The 18,204-nt window shown below is 43.2% G+C and overlaps 1 non-coding gene across 1 annotated transcript; it reads right to left on the bottom strand.

The window, feature by feature from the left end:
* Positions 1 to 9,984: 9,984 nt before the first annotated feature.
* On the bottom strand, positions 9,985 to 10,056 carry trnag-ucc (transfer RNA glycine (anticodon UCC)). Its single transcript has one exon. It is a non-coding gene; the product is annotated as a tRNA-Gly (tRNA).
* Positions 10,057 to 18,204: the final 8,148 nt, after the last annotated feature.

Below are 18,204 nucleotides of genomic sequence, written 5' to 3'. Positions count from 1 at the left end.
AAATACAAGGTGCTCTCACTGTTTAAAATACAAGGTGCTCTCACTGTTTAAAATACAAGCTGCTCTCACTGTTTAAAATGCACGGTGCTCTCACAGTTTAAAATACAAGGTGCTCTCACTGTTTAAAATGCACGGTGCTCTCACAGTTTAAAATACAAGGTGCTCTCACAGTTTAAAATACAAGGTGCTCTCACTGTTTAAAATGCACGGTTCACTTACTGATAAAAATGCACGGTGCTCTCACTGTTTAAAATGCACGGTGCACTCACTGTTTAAAATACAAGGTGCTCTCACTGTTTAAAATGCACGGTGCTCTCACAGTTTAAAATGCACGGTGCTCTCACAGTTTAAAATGCACGGTGCTCTCACTGTTTAAAATGCATGGTGCTCTCACTGTTTAAAATACACGGTGCTCTCACTGTTTTATAATGCACGGTGCACTTACTGATAAAAATGCACGGTGCTCTCATTGTTTAAAATGCACGGTGCTCTCACTGTTTAAAATACAAGGTGCTCTCACTGTTTAAAATGCACGGTGCTCTCACTGTTTAAAATACAAGGTGCTCTCACAGTTTAAAATACAAGGTGCACTCACTGTTTAAAATACAAGGTGCTCTCTCCCCCTATCCCTCCTCTCTCTCTCCCTCCCTCTCACTCTCTCCCTCACACTCCCCCAGTTGCACAGAATCTCGCCCGAATCCAAGTCTGCAGCTTGTTTCTCCCCTGCCTTTCCTCTGAATGCCTCCAACCGGTTCCGCTCTGCTTGTCTGAGCTGCTCAGTGTTTGCTGCAGGGTCCAACCCTCCCCCTGGGTGTGTTTTCTCTTCTCTCCCTGGGCTTCACACACACCTGCTCTGGACATTGTTGCAACTTTATAATGCACGGTGCACTCACTGTTTAAAATACAAGGTGCTCTCACTGTTTAAAATACAAGGTGCTCTCACTGTTTAAAATGCACGGTGCACTCAATGTTTATAATGAACGGTGCTCTCACTGTTTAAAATACAAGGTGCTCTCACTGTTTAAAATGCACGGTGCACTCAATGTTTATAATGAACGGTGCTCTCACTGTTTAAAATACAAGGTGCTCTCACTGTTTAAAATGCACGGTGCACTTACTGAAAAAAATGCACGTTGCTCTCACTGTTTATAATGCACGGTGCTCTCAGTTTAAAATACAAGGTGCTCTCATTGTTTACAATGCATGGTGCTCTCACTGTTTAAAATGCACGGTGCTCTCACTGATCAAAATACAAGGTGCAATTGCTGTTTAAAATACAAGGTGCTCTCATTGTTTAAAATGCACGGCGCTCTCACAGTTTAAAATACAAGGCGCACTCACAGTTTAAAATGCACGGTGCACTCACTGTTTAAAATACAAGGCGCACTCACAGTTTAAAATATAAGGTGCACTCACAGTTTAATACAAGGTGCACTCACAGTTTAAAATACAAGGTGCTCTCACTGTTTAAAATACACGGTGCATTAATGTTTATAATGAACGGTGCTCTCACTGTTTAAAATACAAGGTGCTCTCACAGTTTAAAATACAAGGTGCTCTCACTGTTTAAAATGAACGGTGCACTCACAGTTTAAAATACAAGGTGCTCTCACTGTTTAAAATGCACGGTGCACTCACAGTTTAAAATACAAGGTGCTCTCACAGTTTAAAATGCACGGTGCTCTCACAGTTTAAAATACAAGGTGCTCTCACTGTTTAAAATGCACGGTGCATTAATGTTTATAATGAACGGTGCTCTCACTGTTTAAAATACAATGTGCTCTCACAGTTTAAAATACAAGGTGCTCTCACTGTTTAAAATACAAGGTGCTCTCACTATTTAAAATGAACGGTGCACTCACAGTTTAAAATACAAGGTGCTCTCACTGTTTAAAATGCACGGTTCACTTACTGATAAAAATGCACGTTGCTCTCACTGTTTAAAATGCACGGTGCTCTCACAGTTTAAAATGCACGGTGCTCTCACAGTTTAAAATACAAGGTGCTCTCACTGTTTAAAATGTATGGTGCTCTCATTGTTTAAAATGCACGGTGCTCTCATTGTTTAAAATGCACGGTGCTCTCACTGTTTAAAATGCACGGTGCTCTCATTGTTTAAAATGCACGGTGCATTAATGTTTATAATGAACGGTGCTCTCACTGTTTAAAATACAAGGTGCTCTCACTGTTTGAAATACAAGGTGCTCTCACAGTTTGAAATACAAGGTGCTCTCACTGTTTAAAATGAACGGTGCACTCACAGTTTAAAATACAAGGTGCTCTCACTGTTTAAAATGCACGGTGCACTTACTGATAAAAATGCACGTTGCTCTCACTGTTTAAAATGCACGGTGCTCTCACTGTTTAAAATGCACGTTGCTCTCACTGTTTAAAATGCACGGTGCTCTCACTGTTTAAAATGCACGGTGCTCTCACTGTTTAAAATGCACGGTGCTCTCATTGTTTAAAATGCACGGTGCTCTCACTGTTTAAAATGCACGGTGCTCTCACTGTTTAAAATGTATGGTGCTCTCATTGTTTAAAATGCACGGTGCTCTCACAGTTTAAAATACAAGGTGCTCTCACTGTTTAAAATGCACGGTGCATTAATGTTTATAATGAACGGTGCTCTCACTGTTTAAAATACAAGATGCTCTCACTGTTTGAAATACAAGGTGCTCTCACAGATTGAAATACAAGGTGCTCTCACTGTTTAAAATGAACGGTGCACTCACAGTTTAAAATACAAGCTGCTCTCACTGTTTAAAATGCACGGCGCACTTACTGATAAAAATGCACGTTGCTCTCACTGTTTAAAATGCACGGTGCTCTCACTGTTTAAAATGCACGGTGCTCTCACTGTTTAAAATGCACGGTGCTCTCACTGTTTAAAATGCACGGTGCTCTCATTGTTTAAAATGCACGGTGCTCTCACTGTTTAAAATGCACGGTGCTCTCACTGTTTAAAATGTATTGTGCTCTCATTGTTTAAAATGCACGGTGCTCTCACAGTTTAAAATACAAGGTGCTCTCACTGTTTAAAATGCACGGTGCATTAATGTTTATAATGAACGGTGCTCTCACTGTTTAAAATACAAGGTGCTCTCACAGTTTAAAATACAAGGTGCTCTCACTGTTTAAAATGAACGGTGCACTCACAGTTTAAAATACAAGGTGCTCTCACTGTTTAAAATGCACGGTGCACTTACTGATAAAAATGCACGTTGCTCTCATTATTTAAAATGCACGGTGCTCTCATTGTTTAAAATGCACGGTGCTCTCACTGTTTAAAATGCACGGTGCTCTCACTGTTTAAAATGCACGGTGCTCTCACTGTTTAAAATGCATGGTGCTCTCACAGTTTAAAATGCACGTTGCTCTCACAGTTCAAAATACAAGGTGCACTCACAGTTTAAAATGCACGGTGCACTCACAGTTTGAAATACAATGTGCTCTCACTGTTTAAAATACAAGGTGCTCTCACTGTTTAAAATGCACGGTGCATTCACTGATAAAAATGCACGTTGCTCTCACTGTTTAAAATGCACGGTGCTCTCACTGTTTAAAATGCACGGTGCACTCAATGTTTACAATGAACGGTGCTCTCACTGTTTAAAATACAAGGTGCTCTCACAGTTTAAAATACAAGGTGCTCTCACTGTTTAAAATACAAGGTTCTCTCACTGTTTAAAATGAACGGTGCACTCACAGTTTAAAATACAAGGTGCTCTCACTGTTTAAAATGCACGGTGCACTCACAGTTTAAAATACAAGGTGCTCTCACAGTTTAAAATGCACGGTGCTCTCTCAGTTTAAAATACAAGGTGCTCTCACTGTTTAAAATGCACGGTGCATTAATGTTTATAATGAACGGTGCTCTCACTGTTTAAAATACAAGGTGCTCTCACAGTTTAAAATACAAGGTGCTCTCACAGTTTAAAATACAAGGTGCTCTCACTGTTTAAAATGAACGGTGCACTCACAGTTTAAAATACAAGGTGCTCTCACTGTTTAAAATGCACGGTGCACTTACTGATAAAAAAGCACGTTGCTCTCACTGTTTAAAATGCACGGTGCTCTCATTGTTTAAAATGCACGGTGCTCTCATTGTTTAAAATGCACGGTGCTCTCACTGTTTAAAATGCACGGTGCTCTCATTGTTTAAAATGCACGGTGCATTAATGTTTATAATGAACGGTGCTCTCACTGTTTAAAATACAAGGTGCTCTCACTGTTTAAAATGCACGGTGCATTAATGTTTATAATGAACGGTGCTCTCACTGTTTAAAATACAAGGTGCTCTCACAGTTTAAAATAAAAGGTGCTCTCACTGTTTAAAATGAACGGTGCACTCACAGTTTAAAATACAAGGTGCTCTCACTGTTTAAAATGCACGGTGCACTTACTGATAAAAATGCACGTTGCTCTCACTGTTTAAAATGCACGGTGCTCTCACTGTTTAAAATGCACGGTGCTCTCACTGTTTAAAAGGCACGGTTCTCTCACTGTTTAAAATGCACGGTGCTCTCACTGTTTAAAATGCACGGTGCTCTCACTGTTTAAAATGTATGGTGCTCTCATTGTTCAAAATGCACGGTGCTCTCACAGTTTAAAATACAAGGTGCTCTCACTGTTTAAAATGCACGGTGCATTAATGTTTATAATGAACGGTGCTCTCACTGTTTAAAATACAAGGTGCTCTCACAGTTTAAAATAAAAGGTGCTCTCACTGTTTAAAATGAACGGTGCACTCACAGTTTAAAATACAAGGTGCTCTCACTGTTTAAAATGCACGGTGCACTGACTGATAAAAATGCACGTTGCTTTCACTGTTTAAAATGCACGGTGCTCTCACTGTTTAAAATGCACGGTGCTCTCACTGTTTAAAATGTATGGTGCTCTCATTGTTTAAAATGCACGGTGCTCTCATTGTTTAAAATGCACGGTGCTCTCACTGTTTAAAATGCACGGTGCTCTCACTGTTTAAAATGCACGGTGCTCTCACTGTTTAAAATGCATGGTGCTCTCACAGTTTAAAATGCACGTTGCTCTCACTGTTTAAAATACAAGGTGCTCTCACTGTTTAAAATGCACGGTGCACTTACTGATAAAAATGCACGTTGCTCTCACTGTTTAAAATGCACGGTGCACTCACAGTTTGAAATACAAGGTGCTCTCACTGTTTAAAATACAAGGTGCTCTCACTGTTTAAAATGCACGGTGCACTTACTGATAAAAATGCACGTTGCTCTCACTGTTTAAAATGCACGGTGCTCTCACTGTTTAAAATACAAGGTGCACTCACAGTTTAAAATACAAGGTGCTCTCACTGTTTAAAATGCACGGTGCACTCAATGTTTATAATGAACGGTGCTCTCACTGTTTAAAATGCACGGTGCACTCAATGTTTATAATGAACGGTGCTCTCACTGTTTAAAATGCACGGTGCTCTCACTGTTTAAAATGCACGGTGCTCTCATTGTTTAAAATGCACGGTGCACTCCTTGTTTAAAATGCACGGTGCTCTCACAGTTTAAAATAGAAGGTGCTCTCACAGTTTAAAATACAAGGTGCTCTCACTGTTTAAAATGCACGGTGCACTCAATGTTTATAATGAACGGTGCTCTCATTGTTTAAAATGCACGGTGCTCTCATTGTTTAAAATGCACGGTGCTCTCACTGTTAAAAATGCACGGTGCTCTCACAGTTTAAAATGCACGGTGCTCTCCAGTTTCAAATACAAGGTGCACTCACTGTTTAAAATGCACTGTGCTCTCACTGTTTAAAATGCACGGTGCTCTCACAGTTTAAAATACAAGGTGCACTCACGGTTTAAAATACAAGGTGCTCTCACTGTTTAAAATGCACGGTGCTCCCACTGTTTAAAATGCACGGTGCTCTCACTGTTTAAAATGCACGGTGCTCTCACTGTTCAAAATACAAGGTGCAATTGCTGTTTAAAATGCTCGGTGCTCTCACTGTTTTAAATGCACGGTGCTCTCACTGTTCATAATGCATGGTGCTCTCACTGTTTAAAATGCACGGTGCTCTCACTGTTTAAAATGCACGGTGCACTTACTGATAAACATGCACGTTGCTCTCACTGTTTAAAATACAAGGTGCTCTCACTGTTTAAAATGCACGGTGCTCTCACTGTTTTAAATGCACGGTGCTCTCACTGTTTATAATGCACGGTGCTCTCACTGTTTAAAATGCATGGTGCTCTCTCTGCCCATAATGCATGGTGCTCTCACTGTTTAAAATGCATGGTGCTCTCACTGTTTTAAATGCATGGTGCTCTCACGGTTTATAATGCATGGTGCTCTCACTGCTTATAAAGCATGGTGCTCCCACAGTTTGTCATGCAGTGTGCTCTCATTGTTTAAAATGCATGGTGCTCTCACTGTATATAATGCTTGGTATCTCACTGTTTACAATGCATGGTGCTCTCACTGTTTTTAATGCATGTTGCTCTCACAATTTATAATGCATGGTGCTCTCACAGTTTAAAATACAAGGTGCACTGTTTAAAATGCACGGTGCTCTCACAGTTCAAAATACAAGGTGCACTCACAGTTTAAAATACAAGGTGCACTCACAGTTTAAAATACAAGGTGCTCTCACTGTTTAAAATGCACGGTGCTCTCACTTTTTATAATGCACGGTGCTCTCACTGTTTAAAATGCACGGTGCTCTCACTGTTTAAAATGCATGGGGCTCTCACTCTTTATAATGCATGGTGCTCACACTGTTTTAAATGCATGGTGTTCTCACTGCTTACAATGCATGGTGCTCTCAATGTTTATAATGCATGTTGCTCTCACTCTTTATAAAGCATGGTGCTCCCACTGTTTCTAATGCAAGGTGCTCTCACTGTTTATAATGCATATTGGTCTCACTGTTCATAATCAATGCTCCTCTCACTGTTTGTAATGCATGGTGCTCTCACTGTTTAAAATGCATTGGTCTCTCACTGTTGATAATGCATGGTCCTCTCACTGTTTAAAATACATGGTGCTCTCACTGCTTATAATGCATGGCGCTCTCACTGTTTATAATGCATGGCGCTCTCACTGTTTATAATGCATGGCGCTCTCACTGTTTATAATGCATGGCGCTCTCACTGTTTATAATGCATGGTGCTCTCACTGGTTGAAATGCATGGTCCTCTCACTGTTTAAAATGCATCGTGCTCTCACTGTCTATAATGCTTGGTATCTCACTGTTTATAATGCATGGTGCTCTCACTGTTTAATGTGCATAGTGCTCTCACTGCTTATAAGGCATGGTGCACTCACTGTATATAATGCATGGTGCTCTCACTGTTTATAATGCATGGTGCTCTCACTGTTTATAATGCACGTTGCTCTCACTGTTTATAATGCATGGTGCTCTCACTGTTTATAATACACGTTGCTCTCACTGTTTATCATGCATGTTGCTCTCACTGCATTCAATGCATTGTGCTCTCACTGTTTATCATGCATGTTGCTCTCACTGCTTATAATGCACAGTGCTCTCACTGTTTATAATGCATGGTGCTCTCACTGTTTATAATGCATTGTGCTCCTACTGTTTATAATGCATGGTGTTCTGACAGTTTATAATGCATGGTGCTCTCACTGTTTAATGTGCATAGTGCTCTCACTGCTTGTAATGCACGGTGCACTCACTGTATATAATGCATCGTGCTCTCACTGTTTATAATGCATGGTGCGCTCACTGTTTATCATGCATGGTGCTTTCACTGTTTATAATGCATCGTGCTCTCACTGTATATAATGCTTGGTATCTCTCTGTGTATAATGCATGGTTCTCTCACTGTTTATAATGCATGGTGCTCTTACTGTTTATAATGCATGGTGCTCTCACTGTTTATAATGCATATTGGTCTCACTGTTCATAATCAATGCTGCTCTCACTGATTATAATGCATGGTGCTCTCACTGGTTATAATGCATGGTGCTCTCACTGTTTATAATGTATGTTGCTCTCACTGTTTATAATGCATGGTGCTCTCACTGTTTATAATGCATGGTGCTCTCACTGTTTATAATGCACGTTGCTCTCATTGTTTATAATGCATGGTGCTCTCACTGTTTATAATACACGTTGCTCTCACTGTTTATCATGCATGTTGCTCTCACTGCATTCAATGCATTGTGCTCTCACTGTTTATAATGCTTTGTGCTCTCACTGCTTATAATGCACAGTGCTCTCACTGTTTATAATGCATGGTGCTCTCACTGTTTATAATGCATTGTGCTCCTACTGTTTATAATGCATGGTGTTCTGACAGTTTATAATGCATGGTGCTCTCACTGTTTAATGTGCATGGTGCTCTCACTGTTTATAATGCACGTTGCTCTCATTGTTTATAATGCATGGTGCTCTCACTGTTTATAATGCACGTTGCTCTCACTGTTTATCATGCATGTTGCTCTCACTGCATTCAATGCATTGTGCTCTCACTGTTTATAATGCTTTGTGCTCTCACTGCTTATAATGCACGGTGCTCTCACTGTTTATAATGCATGGTGCTCTCACTGTTTATAATGCATTGTGCTCCTACTGTTTATAATGCATGGTGTTCTGACAGTTTATAATGCATGGTGCTCTCACTGTTTAATGTGCATAGTGCTCTCACTGCTTGTAATGCATGGTGCACTCACTGTATATAATGCATGGTGCTCTCACTGTTTATCGTGCACGGTGCTCTCACTGTTTATCGTGCACGGTGCTCTCACTGTTTATCATGCGTGGTGCTCTCACTGTTTAAAATGCATGGTGCTCTCACTGTTTAAAATGCATAGTGCTCTCACTGTTTATAATGCATGGTGCTCTCACTGTTTACAATGTATGGTGCTCTCTCTGCTTATAATGCATGGTGCTCTCTCTGTTTATAATGCACGGTGCTCTCACTGTTTTAAATGCATCGTGGTCTCACTGTTCATAATCAATGCTGCTCTCACTGTTTGCAATGCATGGTTCTCTCACTGTTTATAGTGCATGGTGCTCTCACTGTTTATAATGCACAGTGCTCTTACTGTTTATAATGCATGGTGCTCTCACTGTTTATAATGCATATTGGTCTCACTGTTCATAATCAATGCTGCTCTCACTGATTATAATGCATGGTGCTCTCACTGTTTATAATGCATGTTGCTCTCACTGTTTATAATGTACGGTGCTCTCACTGTTTATAATGCACGGTGCTCTAACTGTTTAAAATGCATATTGGTCTCACTGTTCATAATCAATGCTGCTCTCACTGTTTGTCACGCATGGTGCTCTCACTTTTTTAAATGCATGGTGCTCTCACTGATAACAATGCATGGTGCTCTCACTTTTATAATGCATGGTGCTCTCACTTTTATAATGCATGTTGCTCTCTTAAAATCTATCGATCTCAGCTTTGAATATAACTCAACGACTGAGCATCCACAGCCCTCTGGGTTGTAGAGAATTCCAAAGATTCACAATCCTTCGAGTGAAGAAATGTTTCCTCATGTTGGTCCTAAATGGCCGACCCCTCATCTTGAGAGTATGAGCTCTCGTTCTTGACTCTCCCGCCAGGGGAATCAGACTCTCAGCATCCACACTGTCAAGCCGTCTAAGAATTTTATACATTTCAATGCGATCAACTCTCATTCTTCTAAACTCCAACCAATATTGTCCAATTTTGCACAATATTTCCTCATACTACAATTGCAGCAAGACCTCCTCACTCTTATATTCCAACACCCTTCCAAAAAAGGCTAACATATCATTTCCCTTCCTCACTCTCATTCGACCCTTGGCAAATCAGTATTTCCAGCATGTTTTTCCTCTTTTCCTTCGATAGGGAAAATAAATGAAGGTTGATAACATTTTACTGCAATTACACTCGATTCTGTTTTGGAAACAATTTCCAACTGAACTGCATCAAATTCGATTGTAAACTTAAGAGTTTCTGATGGAAATAAACTAATAAGAACACTGAATTGCGATGGCCGGGAATCGAACCCGGGTCAACTGCTTGGAAGGCAGCTCTGCTCACCGCTACACCACCATCGCTGAAAATGATCAACATTAAAATAGTTCCCAAACATCAGATCCTGAACAGACACTGCAGGCTGTTGGATTTTGTTCTTCATTTTCACTGGTTTCTGACGGATCCTTTCTCGCTCTGTTGCAGTTCCTGTTTCCGCCCAGTAGATTTCGCCAACTGCCAATCAATGGAAATTCCACACCAGCCAGTAATTCTTCACCTGATATCGGACTGAAGAGACAGTCGATACCTGCAATACTTGACCAGCTGGAAATACATTTTACCACAGCTCACATCAGCCATTGAGTAAAGTTAAATAATTCCATTAAATCATTACAGAGACCTGACTACCAACTGGGCAGGAATGGCACCTTAATATTCAAGTCTATAAGATCTTTAGAAAGGACAGGGAAATAGGGAAAGAAGGAGGAGCAGCAATATTACTAAAGGTCAATATTACAACAGTTCAAAGATAGAATATCAGAGAGGGTGAGCGGGCAGTGTAAACACTCTGAGAGAGACAGATCACAAGTGCCCCCACTGTACTCCTCCAGAAGGTATAAGAAGGGCGAGTGCGGGAGGATTTCTTCATTCTTTGTGAAAGTGTTTGTGAGATTGTGGAAATGTCTGGAAGAGGAAAAACCGGCGGTAAAGCTCGGTCCAAGGCCAAGTCTCGCTCATCCCGGGGCGGACTGCTTTTCCCTGTTCCCTGTGTTCACAGGCTCCTGCGAAAGGGGAACTATGCTGAACGTGTGGGTGTCGGAGCCCCGGTCTATCTGACCGCTGTGCATCGAGTATCTGACGGCTGAAATCCTCGAGCTGGCCGGCATCGCGGCCCGGGACAAACAAGAAGACCCGCATCATTGGAAGACAGGGCAAATATGTGAGGGCAAGGCTGGATGGCATCTATTTTAATGCAAGGAGTCTTGCGAATAAGGTGGATGAACTGAAGGTGTTGATAAACACATGGGAGTATGATATTGTTGCTGTCACAGAGACATGGTTGAGGGAGGGGCAAGACTGGCAGCTCAATATTCCGGGGGACAGAATCTTCAGGCGAGACAGAGGGGGAGGTATAAGAGGAGGGGGGTCGCAATATTTATTAAAGAATCAATTACTGCCATAAGGAGGGATGATATATGAGCAGGTTCCTCTAATGATGCCATATGGGTGGAGCATAAAAACAAAAAGGGGGCAAGCACTTCGATGGGAGTGTACTATAGGCCCCCAAACAGTCAGGGGGAGATAGAGGAACAGATTTGCAGGCAAATCTCAGAAAATTGTGCAAATAACAGGGTAATAATAGTGGGGGAATTCAACTTCCCCAATATTAACTGGGATACTCAGAGTGTAAAAGGCTTAGAGGGTACAAAATTCTTAACGTGCATCCAGGAGAGCTTTTTGAGCCAGCATGTAGAAAGTCCAACAAGAGAGGGGGCGGTACTGGACCTCATTCTAGGGAATGTGGCTGGCCAAGTGGAAGAAGTGCTCGTCGGTGAGCACTTTGGTGACAGTGACCATAATTCGGTGAGATTTAAGGTGGTCATGGAAAAGGATAGGGAGGGGCCGGAAATAAAGGTTCTAAATTGGGGGAAGGCCGATTTTAATAGGATAAGGCAGGATCTTGCCAAAATGGACTGGGATCAGCTGCTTGTAGGAAAATCCGCATCGGAGCAATGGGAGTCTTTCAGAAGGGACATTGAGACCATACAATGGCAACATGTTCCCGTAAAGGTCAAGGGTGGTTCCAAGAATTCCAGGGAACCTTGGATGTCAGGGGATATACGAGAATGGATTAGGAAAAAAAGGAGGGCTTTTGGCAGATACAAAAGGCTAAAGACGGAGGAAGCCCTGGAGAAGTACAAAAAGTGCAGAGGGATACTTAAAAAAGAAATTAGGAGATCAAGGAGGGGCCATGAAATAACACTGGCGAGCAAAATAAAGGAAAATCCTAAGATATTTTATCAGTATATTAAGGCTAAGAGGATGAATAGGGAAAAAATCGGGCTCATTAGGGACAAAAATGGCAATCTGTGTGTGGAGCCGGAAGATGTAGGAGGGGTTCTAAATGATTTTTTTGCATCTGTTTTCACTCTGGAGAAGGACGATGTAGACATAGAAATACGGCAGGGAGACTGTGATATACTCGAACATATTAACATCGAGCGGGAGGAGGTATTGGCGGTTTTAGCAGGCCTAAAAATGGATAAATCCCCAGGCCCGGACGAAATGTATCCCAGGCTACTGTGTGAGGCAAAGGAGGAGATTGCGGGGGCTATAACACATATATTCAGAACCTCTCGGGCCACAGGGGATGTACCAGAGGACTGGAGAACAGATAATGTAGTACCATTATTCAAGAAGGGGAGTAGGGAAAAACCGGGGAACTACAGGCCAGTGAGCCTAACATTAGTGGTAGGAAAATTATTGGGGAAAATTCTGAAAGACAAAATTAGTCTCCACTTGGAGAAGCAAGGATCAATCAGGGATAGTCAACATGGCTTTGTCAAGGGAATATCATGTCTGACTAATTTGATTGAATTTTTTGAGGGGTTGACGAGGCGTGTGGATGAGGGTAACGCAGTGGATGTGGTATACATGGATTTCAGTAAGGCCTTCGATAAAGTCCCCCACAGGAGACTGGTCAAGAAGGTACGAGCCCATGGAATCCAGGGTGCCTTGGCACTTTGGATACAAAACTGGCTTAGTGGCAGAAGGCAGAGGGTGATGGTCGAAGGTTGTTTTTGTGACTGGAAGCCTGTGGCCAGTGGGGTACCACAGGGATCGGTGCTGGGTCCCTTGCTGTTTGTGGTCTACATTAATGAATTGGATATGAATGTAAAAGGTACGATCAGTAAGTTCGCTGATGATACAAAGATTGGTAGGGTGGTAAATAGCGAGGAGGATAGCCTCAGTCTGCAGGACGATATAGATGGGTTGGTCAGATGGGCGGAACAGTGGCAAATGGAATTTAACCCGGAAAAGTGCGAGGTGATGCACTTTGGAGGGACTAACAAGGCAAGGGAATACACAATGAATGGGAGGACCGTAGGCAAGACAGAGGGTCAGAGGGATCTTGGTGTGCAAGTTCACAGATCCCTGAAGGCGGCGGAACAGGTAGATAAGATGGTAAAGAAGGCATATGGGATACTTGCCTTTATTAGCCGAGGCATAGAATATAAGAGCAACGAGGTTATGATGGAGCTGTATAAAACACTTGTCAGGCCACAGCTGGAGTACTGTGTGCATTTCTGGTCGCCACACTACAGGAAGGATGTGATCGCTTTGGAGAGGGTGCAGAGGAGATTCACCAGGATGTTACCAGGGCTGGAGCGCTTCAGCTATGAAGAGAGACTGGGAAGATTGGGTTTGTTTTACTTTGAGCAGAGGAGGCTGAGGGGGGACATGATTGAGGTGTACAAAATTATGAGGGGCACAGATAGGATGGATACTAAGGAGCTTTTTCCCTTCGTTGAGGGTTCTATAACAAGGGGACATAGATTCAAGGTAAAAGGCGGGAGAGTTAGAGGGGATTTGAGAAAGAACTTTTTCACCCAGAGGGTGGTTGGAGTCTGGAACTCACTGCCTGAAAGGGTTGTGGAGGCAGGAACCCTCACAACATTCAAGAAGCATTTGGATGAGCATTGAAATGCCACAGCATACAAGGCTACGGACCAAATGCTGGAATATGGGATTAGAGTAGACAGGGCTTGATGGCCGGCGCGGACTCGATGGGCCGAAGGGCCTCTATCCTTGCTGTATAACTCGATGACTCTATGACTCTATCCCCAGACACCTGCAGCTCGCCATCCGCAACGACGAGGAGCTCAACAAGCTGCTGGGACGGGTGACCATCGCTCAGGGTGTTGTCTGATATCCAGGCCTTGTTGCTGCCGAAGAAAACCAGCATTGTGAGCTCCAAGAGCAAGTAAACCGGCCAAGGCTTAATCTGATAACCCAAAGGACAGGACCAACCTGATTGAAATCTTTGAAGAAGGAACAGAAAGTGTCGACACGTTTAATGCAGTAGATGTGATATATTTGGATTTTCCGAAGGCCTTCTATAATGTACCACGTTGTAGACTCATGGCTAAGTTCAGAGCACGTGGAATCAGGATCAGGTGGCAGAATGGATAATAAGTTGGCGACAAAACTGAATGCCGAGAATAGAGGTTAAGGGTCGCTTCTCAGACTGGCAAAAGGTGGGAGGTGGAGTTCGAGTTGCTGGGACCACTGTTCTTCACAATTTACATTAACGATTTGGATTCGGGAATCGGAAGTACAATTCCAAAATTTGTGGACGACACCAAATTGGGGGATTTAGTTAATACAAACGAAGAATGCATCAAAACGCCAGACGGCATTAATAAACTTGCAGAATGAAGAATCAGGAGGTCACACACTGCTTGGATAATAAGAGTCGAAACGGGACAGAGGAGCAAAGGGATCTAGTGGCATGGATACACAAATTACTAAAAGTAGTGACCCAGGTTAATCAGGTCATAAAAAGACAAATCAAACACAAGGATTCATTTCTAGAGGGATAGAGTTGAAAAGCAAAGAAGTTATGTTAAACTTGTATAGAACCTTGTTTAGACCAGACTTGGAATACTGCGAACAGGTCTCGTCTCCATATTATAGACATAGGTGCATTGGAGAAGGTGCAGACAAGATTCACAAGGATGATACCAGAAATGAGAGGATATTCTTATCAGGAAAGACTGAACAGACTGGGTCTCGTTTCACTGGAAAAGAGAAGGCTGAGGGTTGATCTGATCGAGGTTTTCAAGATAATGACAGGGTTTGATAGGATAGATGTAGAGAAAATGTTTCCACTTGTGGGGAGTCCAAAACTTCAGGTAATAAATATAAAATAGTCGCTAATAAATCAAATAGGGAATTCAGGAGAAATTGCTTTACCCAGAGAGTGGTTAGAATGTGGAACTTGCAACTACGAGGAGTAGCTGAGGCAAATAACATAGGGGGCATTTCAGGGGAAGATAGATCAGCACATGAGGGAGAAAGGAATAGAAGGATATGCCGATAGGGTTCGATGAAGTAAGGAAGGAGGAGGCTCACGAGCAGCATAAACGCCAGCATAGACCAGTTGGGCCGAATGGCCTGTTTCTGTGCTGTAGTTTCAATGTAACTCGATGTAAAGGCTCTTTTCAGAGCCACCCTCTGTATCTGTGAAAGGACTGGTGACTGTCTGAAGGGAGACGCTGATATCATGCTATCAGTGTGGCTTTGAGCTGCTTTTGCATCGTTGTGGACGAGATGAGGTATTAATGGGACTGGAGTCGGGGCAGTGACCACAGTCCGGTACTTTAAACGGTGACTTATGGACACCAGCCCACACATCACCAGGTTTCTTGTATTTATTTAAACTCCTTGCCATGCTGGGCTCATAAAGAATCACCAGAACTGCTCGACTAACCTTTCCACATCTGTGGAATTCAGCGCTTCGCTCCGTTTCTGTTCTATTTTGTTGGATTATTTACATAACGCATCAAACTCACTGGGGAATCACTGAGATGTAACTCTGTACAGAAACAAATAACAGTGAATTGCCTGGTGCCCAGGAGATCAGGAACATTACTCGCCTTTCGTCCTGTTAACGAGTAAACCGTGTTTAGAGTCCACCGACCCGCTTTGGTTCCATATGGGGGATCAAACAGAGAAATCGGGAGGGGAGGAGACAGTCAGAGTGACAGAGCGGAGAGCGGCCTCTGATCTTCCAGCTCCACCTCCAGTTCTCTCCATCCGACAGTTTCAAACCGTTTATCGATAATAGAACCGAACCTCAGCGCTCCGCACAAACCCTGACAGACCCGGGCTTCATATTCAAGGATTCCCAAAACCCGAAGCTTTCAAATAAGCCCCGTTACAATGAGAAATCGTTAATATTCCTGCCTAAATACAGTCCATTCAATAACAACTCAACTCGGCTCCTCCATTTCAGTCTGTTTCCTTGTTCGATCTCCCCACACATCCCCTCCCAGACGGGTTCAGCGTTTTACAAACACCTTACTCCAGTTTATTTGGAGTCTCATGTGTTGGGGTTTGAGTTATGACGTGGAGTTTCTCCGCCAGTGTTACTATCTCACAGAGACTCTCGCCCTGAATCTGTGAAAAGATTATGACCATGAACTGGGACTGGAGCCGAACACATCCCCAGTTACAGTGAGGCCCGGCCCGGACATCTCATTCTCTCTATTTTATATCAGACAGTATCCCACTTTCATGTCCAGCAATAGAGAGAGGGAGAGAGAGAGACAGTATCAGTCTTACACTCCCGATCTGTGTCCAAATCACGCTCAATAGCAGTATCCACCTTCATATGCAGCACCAGAGAGAGAGAGAGGGAGGCAGACATGGTGAGAGAGACAGAGAGAGAGGTGAGACACAGTGACAGACAGACGTTAACAGTATTAGTTCCAGACTGACCGGTAAAGTGCCGTTTTATCCAGAAAGATTGCGTTGGAGAGACAGAAGATGCAATCTGATCTCTCACTGATATTGTACAAGGGTCAGACACACTATTAATCCCACACTCAGCGACAGGACAGAGAGGGACAGAAACAATGGGTCACATTTAACCCTCTGATGCCTGTTGTACTATCTGCAGTTTTACAGCTCAGGGCTGTTCGATATTACTCTCAGTGACCTACAGTTTCACTCCGGTTAAATTAATCTGCGACTGTTGCTGCCTGATATTAACCCTTCACGGTCCCAGCAAATACACCGACTCCCACTTTCCTCCCATGTTTCTCCAGGATTGGTTTGAGAAATCCTCTCTCAGTCACACATTATAGGGGCCATTAATGAAGAGAATCCATTGGCTGATTTCACAGCCGCTCACTTTATCTCTGAAAGGCCCTTTACCATCAAAAGACCCCTAGAGAAACAGCAGGGATGGAAACATCTAGTTTCATAGTTGGAGATTGTAAAGTCAGTCTGGATTCCAGCGTTAGGCACTGGTGGAATCCCATCTGTTTCCCATTCTGGTGCCTGTTCCTGCACTGCCTGTGGACTCCATTCCCTCTGACCTTTCCCCCAGACCCACTTCCTTTGATCAGACTCGGAAAAATTCCAATTGGGGAAAGTTTCCATCGATTTTTGGATTGGGAATTGTGGGCGCCATTCCCTCAGTGAGCGGAAGAAGATGGTTTAAAACAGCCGGGAATGGAGAGATCACGGCCCCCGGGGGAAGGGAGCAAAGAGCAGCCTCGTTACAGCAGATCATCGCTTCGGGACCGTGTCCGCAGATGGGCTCAGACATCGGCATTGAGTCCGGGGGAAGGTCAGGGGGAGTCCGGGGGCTGTTTGTAAGAGGTGGAGTGGATCAGGAACTGGTCCCGGAACACGGAGTGAGAGGGGGGAAGGGAGAGGTCATTCTCGGACTGTGTGTGTACAGGGTGTGTCCAGGGGAAGGGAGAGAGAATGGGAAGAACCTGCTATTAAAATCATTGCTGCTTTCTCTCCCCAAACCAGGAGTGAATGGTCATGGTTTAGTTCCAGTCTCACCCTGTTTATTGTTATTGGACAGTGAAGAGTGGAAACAGAGCCGGACAGTAAGGATGTGGGGAGTTATACAAAGAGCATCTATTGCAGGCATCAGGTGAGAAGTGTCAAGGACACATTTTAAACAGCGGCTGTTTGGTTTCGGTTGAACGGTTAGTCCCATGGGAGAGGGGATTAGAAACCTGACCTGTACAAAGGTCCCTGCCCCATCGGGTAGTCCCATTCATGGATCAGTGCAGGGGTTGGGCCGTGTCTGGATGTCATTAAATTGTTGTAAAACAGCTCAACACACCTGGTATGCAGAAGCTGAGTGCTGAAGTACTGCAGTGGAGTCAGACACTGACACTGTTTGTATCACTGGATTTCATTTGTGGATATTCAAAATGATCATGAACAGAGATATTAAACTGATCACTTCTGTATTTTCTACCTCACATGTTCCTGAGTAACAAGAGATAATTTTCTTTCTACAGGCAAACCCTTGAACGATCCAGAATAAATGTGATGCTTCCTCCACCCGAGGCAGAAGGAACAGTGCAGCCAGCTCCTTCTCACACACAGTAAGTATATTATCACTCACAGAGCACAGAGACACAGACAGGTCATCAGTTCCACAGTCTCAGACAGCAGAAGTAGTCAGTCCCACACTG

Source organism: Heptranchias perlo, unplaced genomic scaffold (assembly GCF_035084215.1).
Source record: "Heptranchias perlo isolate sHepPer1 unplaced genomic scaffold, sHepPer1.hap1 HAP1_SCAFFOLD_55, whole genome shotgun sequence".
Lineage (NCBI taxonomy): Eukaryota > Metazoa > Chordata > Chondrichthyes > Hexanchiformes > Hexanchidae > Heptranchias > Heptranchias perlo.
The sequence above is the reverse complement of the archived record's forward strand: the minus strand, read 5'-3'. Positions and strand labels throughout refer to the sequence as shown.